We start from the raw sequence: 12,633 nt of genomic DNA on the forward strand, positions 1-12,633 counted from the left end.
ATGAGCTGTATGCCAAAATCATCCATATTAAGACAATAAAGGACCTGAAATATTTCAGTTAATGTGCAATTCATCTAAAATATATGAATATTAAATTTTCATCATTACATAATAGAAAATAATTAACTTTATCACAATATGCTAATTTTTTGAGAAGCACCTGTATTTGTAAAATAGACATGGGCACATATCAGCTTCTGAGGGTGTGATAACCTAGCATAAAAATAACAGTTTCACAGGGCTACACCATATCGGGAAAATATTTCATTGCAATACCATTAGTAATTTTTTATGCTTAACCCACCTTTTTCTTTTTACTCATCATTACTCCATGCCTCTATCACTCTCTATGAGCTTCACAATCTCAGCCACTAAAAATATCCATGAGGTGGGGCCGTTAGGGACAGTTTGGGGCATGACACACCCACATTTTGCATCTAAACTGTCCTTCCAATATTGCATCAATTGCAATGACATTTCCAGTTTGATATGTTGTCTAGCCTTAGTATCTCAGTACTAACACATGTTCAAACAAAAATTGTTTAATTTTAAACAGAACAACATGTATTCTTACTGATGCAAAAGTTAAAAAGAAAATATTGCTTTTCATGGTTTCATTGTTATCTATAATATTTCTCGACAGCAGAATTAGTCTTTCTTGTATATGAGGAAAAAGAGTAGCAATCTTTTTTCAACCAGGTGCCCAGCAGTGCTGTTTTACTGCGTGCACCCATGCACGTTCTTTGGCATTTTATTTAAAGATCTTTAAAAAGTAAAAGCAATATGAAGAACAACACACAACTGTAAAACCTTGGTTCTGGTAGATGGACCTTTATTATATATAAAACCTTGCACTCACAAAAAAAGGGTACCAGTCATTTGTGGTGGCTTTAATTGACCAAACCATGAATTCTATTCTCAACCAGCAAATCACGAAAGAGAATATCCGGTCATCAAAAATGAGCTGTTGTGGCTGTTAGGATTGTGTTCTGTTTGGTGGATCTGTTTGTGTTCACTTACCTTCCAGAGTCAGAGTGGCATGGGCGGAGTTTTCCAATCTACGCACCTGTCCTGGATTCTGCTGATGAGAGCAGCTGGCATTTAAGCTCCTGGAAGTGATCCAATCCTTGCCGGATTATTCAGTGACACTGGTACTGAGTGAGACAGCCAATAATTTATCTTTGAGACCTTCTTGAGTAACCTGGTGATTTTTGTGTTTTCTAAGGACACTTATTGGAGTGTGGAACTCGCCTTTTGCTGGAGCTTAAGGACTCGTGTATTTGGATTCCTCTCCTGGAAACTCTCACCTGGAAACCAACCATCCTCTGTCCTGCCACTCTCTCTCTCTCTCCTTCGGACCTGGAACACAAACGGACATCAAAACCTGGAACACTTACCTCCTGGATTTCCCTTGCCTCCTCCTCCGAGCTGACCTCCCTCCCAAGAGCCTGTAAGAAACAAAGAGACAATCTCCTCATTATACTCACCATTACTCCTGTGGATTACCAGCTAACTTCTTTCTATTCATTTGCAGGACGAACCCACCGCTTTGCATTCACTGTAAATAAACATCATTTCACTTTTCATCTTGTCTCTGTGTCATTGTTCTGTTTTTGCCTGAACTTGGGTACTCCTCTAGTTAAACCCCAACAGTGGCATGAAATTTAACACACTGTTCATGCTTGAAACACATCGAAAGTGGCTGAATTAAAACAATTTTAAAACAAGAGTGCGCAAAAAAGTCTCCACAGTGATGTAAAAGACTAAGATTTGAGGAAAAATATGTTTTTTTTTAGGGCCCTAGTCTCAGGCAGCTTACTGAAGGTAGACAGTGCTTGGTATATGAAAGTTTGACCTGACTTAATGTTGATGTTACAAGGTCTTGGTATGTACTTTTAAGTTCAGTTTTCTTCATTCTTGTGTTCATTCCTGTATTTTAAAATCAGTGTTCATTATGCTTTACTGTCAATTAGACTCATTTAGGATCACAAACAATTGTAGGCATAAAGTGGATTGTTGCAGAGATGTATCTTGTCATACAAATATATACACCATTTATACACCAACATATAACAAAGTAAACAAATATTTACAGTTTTCATCTTTGACCTCACAAATAGGACACTCAAACATTCTAAAAGCAGCATGTCTTTAGTTGTGCATCAGGAATTGATTTGTATTTTTGTCTCAAACAAAAACATATTTTAATAGTGGTTCAGAAGGTCAGCTCCATCAATATATTGTTCATAGAACACCATCCAGCCTCCTCTGCTGAACCATAAGTGTTTTTACATGGCCTGATTCACTATTTGTTGTCTCTAAGGCTGTGACATTTTAACATTTGACTGCATTCATTTAACCAAACAAACTTCCTTTGAGCCGAGTCTTTGAAATCGACTCTCCATTGACTTCAGATTAACACTGCTGTCTTCTTCTAGCAGAATAATAGGGCTTCTCCACCAAAACGGTTCCAGTACTTATCCAGTGCTGATGCTAGAGTTACTTTTTAGCTGGTTCTTTTAAGGAACCAGTATGGTTTTCCACAAGCTGACAGCCAACTCTGAGTCATGTCAGGGTGTCAATGTAAACGTGTCATCCATTTTAGGTTTGTTCCGCCCTCTGTGTTTATCTAAGGATCACAGAGAGACACTTTCAAAATCCTTATTTATCCAAGAAGCCTTATCAACACCTCAACCCTCCCCCATCAAAAAATATGAAAACAACCACAATCTAAAGTAAACTGGAAATATTCCTCTTTTTTGACACATGTAGATCTAAATGCCCACCACTCTGTGCGCCGATGTGCATGAAATGAATGCAAGTTTTTAAATGTGATCGGGGATATCAACTGCACTCGCATTGTTATGCTTTTGTTAATAGAAAGCATTTTCATTCTATACATGTACAACTCATTTATGATGCTCAAATATGCCTAACAAATGTAGTGACACATTGGCCTGATTCAACACTTGAGTCCTATATACTGCGGAATAGTGGTCTTGGGAACAGATGTCAGGGCAGGGGCCGGTTGCGATTGTTGGCTTCTAGGTAAGTTTGACATCAACCTTTATGTCGTACCACTTTTTTATGTCTGTCATGGATTTGTTTACAGCATGTTTACTGCCATGTTTACAGCAATCACCACCTTATGCCACTCCATTTGCTTTATTTTTTTGTGATTGTCCAGAGGAAAATGCCTCCAACTCCAATACTAAAACCGCTATATTACATTTTGTAAATCTCCTCTTCTTTCCTTTCCTGATCAACAACGTTGCTATTGTTATTGGAAAGCGTGATCTGTGCCTTCCGGCTCTTTAGATTACTTTGCATAATAATATGTAAGCTGGATTTGTCGTTCCAAAAGCTTCCTGCAGCAGCGCTGAATTTACCCCAAACTTTTACTATGAAAGCTGCACACTCTTTTATGCCTGAGGCCCCAGGTGAAACTTTGCTAAACACAATAAATAAGAGTTTAAGCCATTTCATATGCATGAAAAAGAAAAGGAAAGAAAAAAAATGTTTTCCCAACACCTAAATCAGTTGATAATGTTCTGAGACCATTTGTCCAATTCTCGTGAGCCTGATTTGAAAGTAGCATCCTTTCATAATTTATTGGATTTTGCATGTCATTGTCAGATATGTACATCTTCTGTATCTAATCCAGTTCCAGTTAAAAAACATGAATGTTAGATCAATTAACCCTAGGAGTTTAGGCATACATAGGCTTAAGGTCCCCCTTGACCCTCAAGTGGACAATGGATGTATGGGCAGATGGATATATGACTACACTAATGAAAGGTTGTGGGTGTTGTATCACCCTGCCAATAAATCTAAATAAATGCAACACAATAGAGTTTTAGGTGTTATTGAGTTACAGATTTTTTTCTGTCTTGGTCTCATTACCTTTCTGTAGATATTATTGAAGGCTTTAAATGAGAAAGGGGATACTACATCAATTTTGTACGACCTTACACAAGTCCAAACTGGTGGTCGATAACGCCTAAAAAGCACCAACAATGGTTGCTTCTCTTTTTTATTCACTGATGTTCTAATTAGATGCTAATATTAGGAAAGAAATGTATAACAGAAAGCCAGCAGTATCATTAAAAATCTATTTAAAACCGGATAAAAAAAGGTATATTTTGGCAAAATAAATTTTGCCTGCAAGCTGTAAAACACAAAGATCAGTCACTTTAAAAATACATATGAATACCTACACACAATTGTTACAGTTGTGTTTCAGCAATGCCTTAGGAGGGATGCAACCAAATGAACCTGCAAAACTGGCTGAGACACATGGCAAAGACCTCCAAAAGAGGGTTGACTCTGGAAAGTAAAGAAAAAGACACATCACGCTTCTCAGATTTTTTCAGTAATAAATGTGGAATGTTTAAATGTCCCTTCTACCATTTCCTTCCCAAATCACAATTATACAGTAATTTGTTTTGGTGTATTTCATAAAGGCCCATTAAAATATATTGAGCTTTGCAGTTTTAGCATGATAGGATGCTGCTAAGTTCCATTATGATTTTCGTCTCAGGTAAACGCCACTACTGGTGCAGCCACCTGCTCTCCAGCTTCACTGTGAGGGTCTTTCATATCATTAGTGAGATTTCTTACAAACTTATTAGCAAAGTCTAACCTTTTTATTTTCTCAAGTATAAAACTAGATTCAGGATGGATTATTGACACATGTAGATTGTTAAAATGCTCCTAGTTTCTGTCATAACACCCAGCAGCACCTTATGAAAAAGGTAAAAATCGATGGAGCTACCAAGGGCACATCAAATAACACATTTATTCTACGCTCCCAATAACTTTGCAATAATACACCCCTCCTTGACTTTCTTCCTCTGCTTCTCTGAGATTTGATCGCAGGCAGTGCACCACATCCATCTCTGTCACACGCTGACTGCCGTGTTACACAGCACGAACACACAGGCATGCACGCATTGGCACGGGCATGCAAACAAGTACTCAGCCCAAAAATGGTCTTTGACAGAGTTTTTCCACTGCTTACAGTATCTCACTGATTTACACAGATACACCGAAAGCACAAACAGTGGGGTTCTGGAACCTGCAGTGTTGCTTTCCTTAGTGACTGATCACTATCTTAACAGGTTTAAATTACTACTCTCTCTCAAAGGGCACATTAGTTGTGTGTGTGTGTGTGTTGTTCTTGATAAAGAACAAAAGATGTAGACCGCAGTCTATTTTAAGATTGAACCCTATGTTTCATTTGGCAGCAGATTAACTGTCCATACTTTTTTATTGTCTTTGTTTTATTTAGTCTTCTATTAAAAGGGGTTTGCAATGTGATTCTACCCATCCAACCAGCTGTCGCTTGGGGTTCACCTTAGTTGTGTTAATAATACTCTCTCTAAATAGATTTCTGGGCTGTTGTTACTTTAAGTGAGATGGTTATCAAAAAAATTGAATTTGTCAATTTCAAGCATCATGAAACAGGACAAAAAATATAGTGAAAAAACTACGAGAAATGTACTTTAAAAGTTAAAGATTCTAAAGATTCTGGTAAAATATAAGTGATAATAAAAATCTATCCAGAAATGATTGTCTGATATTTATCTGTAAACTCTTCATTCTTTACACTCTCTTTAAAAAGTGATCATACCCCCTGAATTTATTTATTTATTTTTTTTTACACGTATTACTAACTATGCACATCATCCTGAATGCAGCACATGGTAAAACATCGTGGAGGCACCATCATGCTGTATCATGTGGCAACATCATGTGGCATCAATGACATAAAAATCCTTTGCTCTTGAGAAGGTACTAAAGGTGTGTTCTTTGGAGAAGACAGGCATTGATCCCACTACCTATCTCAGCACTCTAGCTGCACTCTACCATTTGAGGGAATTCCACTTGGACAACAGCGTCTAGACTACAAATTTTATCCAGCCCTTATTATGAGTCGCATTAGACGTTGCTAATGCGGATTTGTAGAATTTCTTCATAGAGGTTTGTCTGCTTGGTTCATAACCAATTGGCTTGCCAAAATGTACAGGTATACGGACAGGTATGACTGAATCCCACCCCCTTGCATATACTCTGTGGTAAGATTTACAAAGAGCCATGTCAAAACTTTGTTTTACCTCTGATGTTTGAGAAAACCTTCTCATATTGTGCACACAAAATCAGATAGTATTATTCCTCTCTTGCTCATGAAAAGGGATCATTCTGTACGGACTTCTTTGCTTTAAATTTATAAAACACCTTTTCGGAGTCTCACGTATTACAAGTTTTGTAAATAAATGTGCATTCAGGATTTAGACATGGGGAAGCTGGGTTGAATCACAGGCAAAAACATGGTGGATTCTTTGTAAAAAATTATTGTGTTTTATTGGACCCTGGTTCTACTAGAAACATGTTTTTGACAGGTTTAAGGCAAGAACTATGGTACCTATGTGGTACCACTAAGGATTTAGCAGGTATTGAACTCACTGCTCTTTAGTATATCTCATCTAACACATTTTCAGTCCAGAATGCATGGCAAAGTTGGTTTTAGTCCTTTTTATACAAATGAAATCAGAGTGCAATGGCCAATTACATGTACACTGTTGCATTTGGGCTTTATTCTGGGGTTAAAAGGGGCTCCTCTGGTTTATGTTAAAGGGACTTTGACCAAGCAAATCCAAATCAGATAGAGAGATTTCAAGGAGACATTTTTATGTTTGAAATGACAAATGACATCGAAAAAAATGTTTTAGAATTGTTTAGGTCTTGCTTTCTTCTGCGTTTTCTCAAATGCCTTTGTTAGAGTCTCCCATTGCAAACAGGCTATGGGTGGTGTTTATTCATCGAGTGATTCAAACGCCTTCATGAGGACAACTAGAACGAGGAACGTGACGTTGCCCGGTACAGCGGAGCCAGGGTCACATCTTGGAGCAAGGCCTGGGGTTGGGACTCATCGGAGAGCCCCTTATGGCCTGGTTACTCCTCGAGGGACCCGGCCGGGCCAAGCCTGAACGAGAGACGCGAGGCCAGTGGGTACACATCGCAGTAAATGTTTGCTTACATTACCATGCTTCAATATATTAAAATGATCACTTAAAAGTCGGTCTAAATCTAAGCCACCACAGAAATTGAATTTCTATTGACAAAACTTACAAAGCAATAATCTCATCTCACATATTAACCAAAATTACAATAAATGATTCACCACATTTATTGTAATTTCCCCTCGCCTGTAGACTGCTGGAGAGGCACCATTCCCTCCGTGACCCACTATGAAATAAGCGGTATAGAACATGAATGAATGAATGAATGAATGAATGACTCACAACATACCAATCCTAGTTGCCAGTTCATCTTCCCCTTGTTGGGGCTCACACATATACCGCTGGACCCCCTCATGTATGCTGAGAACAGTTTTTCAACACTCCCTGCCACTTGTCCATATAAATCTATATGATATTCTGAATTACCATTGCACTATTGTTATTGCAGAAAGTTATGTATTTATGTTTATCCCTGGGACTGTCTTCCCCTCGCTGCATTGCCCCCTCCCCTCAGTAACCTCAGGGGAGTGTTAGGCTGTTTTCATATCCATTTTATATATTTGCTTGCTGAGGGACCAAGATGGCGCCAGTGTATGTGGCTTGCTGTCTGTCTCGCTGTGTGTGTTTGTGCTGTTCCTGTTGTGACTTTGTGCTAGAGTCAACTCTCTTTTGGTGTACAATCTCCAAACTCTGCTGGACCTTCAGCATTTTTGCAGTGAGTTTGTAAATGCAAATTTTCCCCGACATAAAACATTGCCTCTATTTTATTTGGGATTCCAGCTTACCTTTGCTGCACCTTGGCCTCAATCTCCTGACAAAAACACTTCAGACACCGGGGCATACGCAGCGGTCTGCTCATGAAGTTTAGGGCCTATATGGTGCGTTCTTCAGCGGCTCCTTGGAATGAGTGTAATTTTAAGCCTTGTTTCGCCTTTTTCCGGTGCTCTCTGGATCCCTCTGACACCTGGTTGTTGCCCGTGGCTGGCTCGGATCAGATGTTTCAACCTTGCAGGACCTTCAATCCTCAGCTCCACCTTCACAGGGGGGAACCCACTGCACCTGCACCTGCACCTGCACCTGTACCAACAGACATAGATGTGCCGAACTCTGCCAGGTTTGGACTTGTTAACGCCAGATCACTGACGAATAAAACTTTTATTCTGCAGCACTTATTCATGTCTCAAGGTCTGAATTTTCTCTGCATAACTGAGACGTGGTTGAGGACTGGTGAGTCCAGCATTTTTACAGAACTAATACCAGATCAGTGTTGCTTTTTACCTCCCCTCGAATGTCAGGTAGGGGAGGTGGACTAGTGGTTGTTTTTAAAAAGATTTACAATTTTAAACCACTGACTTTATCAGCATCACCTGGGAGCTTTGAACTGACTTTGTGCAGTTGTTTACAGGCCTCCCAAACATGGACTTTTTGACCAAATTTTCAGATCATTTGGACGGAATTAGGCCAAAATATCATCGTGTTCTTATAGGTGATTTCTGCATTCATGTGTGCAAATGACTTTTTAAACCTCATTGATTCTTTTAAGGTTGTGCAGTCTGTGACTGTGCCGACACAAAGATGTTGCCATACGCTGGGTCTTGTTTTAACTTGTTGTTTACCAGTTTTTAACTTAGAGCTCTGTGATATAGTTTGATCGGAGCACAAGCCAGTTTTATTTGAAGTTTCCATCCCTTGTTTCAAAGTTAATCCTCCTGCTGTGACTAGATGTTGTCATGTTTTTAACCCTTCCACTGCTGATCAGTTCTCTGTTATTTTTAAGCAGAACCACAGCCTGAGTCTGTACATGATGACTGTAACAAGCTCAGCTCATGGTTATATTCAACCTGCCAAACTGCTCTAGATTCTGTGACCCCCGTTAGGATCAGGCAGGTAAAACCCAAATCTGAACCCTGGCTGAATTAAACCACCCAAAGAAAGTGTAGGAGAGCAGGTGTCACATGAAATGTAAAAACACAACAGGAGTTCCTATCAAAAGTGTTAAGGATGCTAGGAAAAAAACAATTTTCTGCCATTATGCTGGCAAATTGTCACAAGCCCCATATTTTATTTAAAACTATTGAGCTGGTCCTTCATGCTTCTCAGACTGCCTGCGTCGAACCCTCTTGGGAAACTTGGAAAAAATTCCTTAAAAATAAAATATAATATATAACCATTTTGTCCCCTCCATCTGCTCTGCGGTCTTTGACAAGTTTTAGCCAGTTTCTTTGCTTTCTTTACATAAGGTGATTGCTTGTTTAAAGCCTGCTGGATCTTCATATGATGCTCTCCCTCCTTGGTTTTTTTAAAGAGGTCTTCCTCACTAAAGGACCAGTTGTACACTCAATCATTCATAGGAACTTGTCCTCTGGTGTTCCTAAAATTCTTAAACAGGCAGTAATTCAACCTTTACTTTGGAAACTTGCTCCTGATCCTTTTACTATTGAAAATTACAAACCTATCTCCTTTCATGTCGAATATTCTTGAAAAGGTAGTTTACAAGCAATTAATGGCATTTTTAAAAGAACATACTCTTTTAGAGAGTTGTCTAATCTGATTTTAAAGCTTTTTACAGTACTGAATCTGCCCTTTTAAGAGTTTTTAATTATGTGCTTTTAGCAACTGACTCAGGTGACAGTGTTATTATTGTGTTTCTTGATCTCACTGCTGCAGTTGATACAGAGAATCATACAATTTAAATTTTTCATTTACAACAGTTGGTAGGTGTCACAAGTAGTGCATTGCAGTGCTTCAGACCTTATTTGGCAGAGTGAACTTTCTCTGTAAAACGAGTTTGTATCATCTGCTGCTTCTCTTCAGTATGGGGTCCCACAGGGTTTGGTGTTAGGTCTTTTTGATCTGTATCTGCTTCCCCTTGGCTCTATTTTAAGGAAACATGGGGTTTCTTTTCACTGTTATGCAAATTATTACTAAGTTTCGCCCTCTTAAAAGGACAAGGGTTACTCACTGGATTCTCTGTTTAAATGTCTGGATGACATAAAGACCTGGATGGCTTTAACATTTCTACACTTGAACAAGCAAATAACAGACGTGAGAGGCCGCTACCATAGATCTTGAGAATTTGGCCCAGTATGTTCAGCCGATCATCACAAATCGAGTTAGGATGGATCCACATACGTATAAAACTTGAGGGCCAGAGAAATGCTGTTGTGAGATCGACTTTTTTTCCATTTGAGGCAATTTGCAGAAATAAAACCCATTCTATCAAGACAGCTTTTTGAAACAGTTGTCATGATATGACATCCTGGGACTTGGCTTGTGTTTTTGTGTTAACTGTGTTTAGGTTTATGTTTTCCTTGTTTATTAGTTCCACCTGTCCCCTCTGCCTCCCTGCCAGCTTGTCACACCTGTTCTTAGTTTCTGTGATTACCTGCCTTTGTTTTCTCCCTGTATATTAGTTGGTCTGTGTTCTTTGTTCCCCGCTGGTTTCTCCATCACTGTTCCTTGTCACTACCCTTGTTGATGTTCAGTTTTGCTACGTTGGAGGACTGAGTACTCATGTAGGTTTTTTGGCTCTGAACTCGGTTATGTACCTGCAGTGATTTTTGTGACGCTTTTGACGGTTTTGGAATAAACCTCAAGATTAACCCATTGCGGCTGCCAAGCTCTTTTCTGCACTTTGGTCCGATTCAAACACTTAACGTGATAACAGTAATCCATGCATTTGTCACATCCAGGCTGGATTACTGTAAGACACTTTATTTTGGGGTTATTGATGCTTCTAGTATCAATAACAATAGCAATGTCACAGGTGTCATTTTGCAGGTTGTGCACAATTTTACTTGACTTTTTTCATTTCCCTGTTTTATGTTATTTTGTATATGTATAGCACTTTTTGAACCCAATTTTTTTTAAAGTGTTTCATGAATAAAGATGGTATTGTATGGTATACAGGTCCTTCTCAAAATATTAGCATATTGTGATAAAGTTCATTATTTTCCATAATGTCATGAAAACCCAAAATTCCTATCTCACAAAATTAGCATATCATTAAAAGGGTCTCTAAACGAGCTAAGAACCTAATCATCTGAATCAACGAGTTAACTCTAAACACCTGCAAAAGATTCCTGAGGCCTTTAAAACTCCCAGCCTGGTTCATCACTCAAAACCCCAATCATGGGTAAGACTGCCGACCTGACTGCTGTCCAGAAGGCCACTATTGACACCCTCAAGCAAGAGGGTAAGACACAGAAAGAAATTTCTGAACGAATAGGCTGTTCCCAGAGTGCTGTATCAAGGCACCTCAGTGGGAAGTCTGTGGGAAGGAAAAAGTGTGGCAGAAAACGCTGCACAACGAGAAGAGGTGACCGGACCCTGAGGAAGATTGTGGAGAAGGGCCGATTCCAGACCTTGGGGGACCTGCGGAAGCAATGGACTGAGTCTGGAGTAGAAACATCCAGAGCCACCGTGCACAGGCGTGTGCAGGAAATGGGCTACAGGTGCCGCATTCCCCAGGTCAAGCCACTTTTGAACCAGAAACAGCGGCAGAAGCGCCTGACCTGGGCTACAGAGAAGCAGCAATGGACTGTTGCTCAATGGCCCAAAGTACTTCTTTCGGATGAAAGCAAATTCTGCATGTCATTCGGAAATCAAGGTGCCAGAGTCTGGAGGAAGACTGGGGAGAAGGAAATGCCAAAATGCCACAAGTCCAGTGTCAAGTACCCACAGTCAGTGATGGTCTGGGGTGCCATGTCAGCTGCTGGTGTTGGTCCACTGTGTTTTATCAAGGGCAGGGTCAATGCAGCTAGCTATCAGGAGATTTTGGAGCACTTCATGCTTCCATCTGCTGAAAAGCTTTATGGAGATGAAGATTTCATTTTTCAGCACGACCTGGCACCTGCTCACAGTGCCAAAACCACTGGTAAATGGTTTAATGACCATGGTATCACTGTGCTCAATTGGCCTGCCAACTCTCCTGACCTGAACTCCATAGAGAATCTGTGGGATATTATGAAGAGAACGTTGAGAGACTCAAGACCCAACACTCTGGATGAGCTAAACGCCGCTATCGAAGCATCCTGGGCCTCCATAAGACCTCAGCAGTGCCACAGGCTGATTGCCTCCATGCCACGCCGCATTGAAGCAGTCATTTCTGCCAAAGGATTCCCGACCAAGTATTGAGTGCATAACTGTACATGATTATTTGAAGGTTGACGTTTTTTGTATTAAAAACACTTTTCTTTTATTGGTCGGATGAAATATGCTAATTTTGTGAGATAGGAATTTTGGGTTTTCATGAGCTGTATGCCAAAATCATCCGTATTAAGACAATAAAAGACCTGAAATATTTCAGTTGGTGTGCAATGAATCTAAAATATATGAATGTTAAATTTTCATCATGACATTATGGAAAATAATGAACTTTATCACAATATGCTAATATTTTGAGAAGGACCTGTATTTGGTCTTTTTTTCAATATCCATCCTCTCACAGTCCAAACATAAAGATATGGTTAGATAAGACCTTTAACATATCTATATTTCAGTTTTTGCAAAGGTTTTAGGATAAGCCTACTTGAAACTGAATTACGCCTAGCTATGGTGCTTACGTTTTGAAATCCTTTGACTTGATTTTGTGGAAATTAGCAATAAACAG

General features: G+C 39.5%; 1 long non-coding RNA gene across 1 annotated transcript; it reads left to right on the forward strand.

Moving 5' to 3' along the window:
* The first annotated feature begins 1,230 nt into the window (after window positions 1-1,230).
* LOC124860021 lies at window positions 1,231-1,586 on the forward strand. Its single transcript, XR_007036246.1, has 2 exons — window positions 1,231-1,450; window positions 1,535-1,586. It is a non-coding gene; the product is annotated as an uncharacterized LOC124860021 (long non-coding RNA).
* The last annotated feature ends 11,047 nt before the right edge of the window (window positions 1,587-12,633 follow it).

Source organism: Girardinichthys multiradiatus, chromosome 23, assembly GCF_021462225.1.
Source record: "Girardinichthys multiradiatus isolate DD_20200921_A chromosome 23, DD_fGirMul_XY1, whole genome shotgun sequence".
In the NCBI taxonomy this organism is placed as follows: Eukaryota; Metazoa; Chordata; class Actinopteri; order Cyprinodontiformes; family Goodeidae; genus Girardinichthys; species Girardinichthys multiradiatus.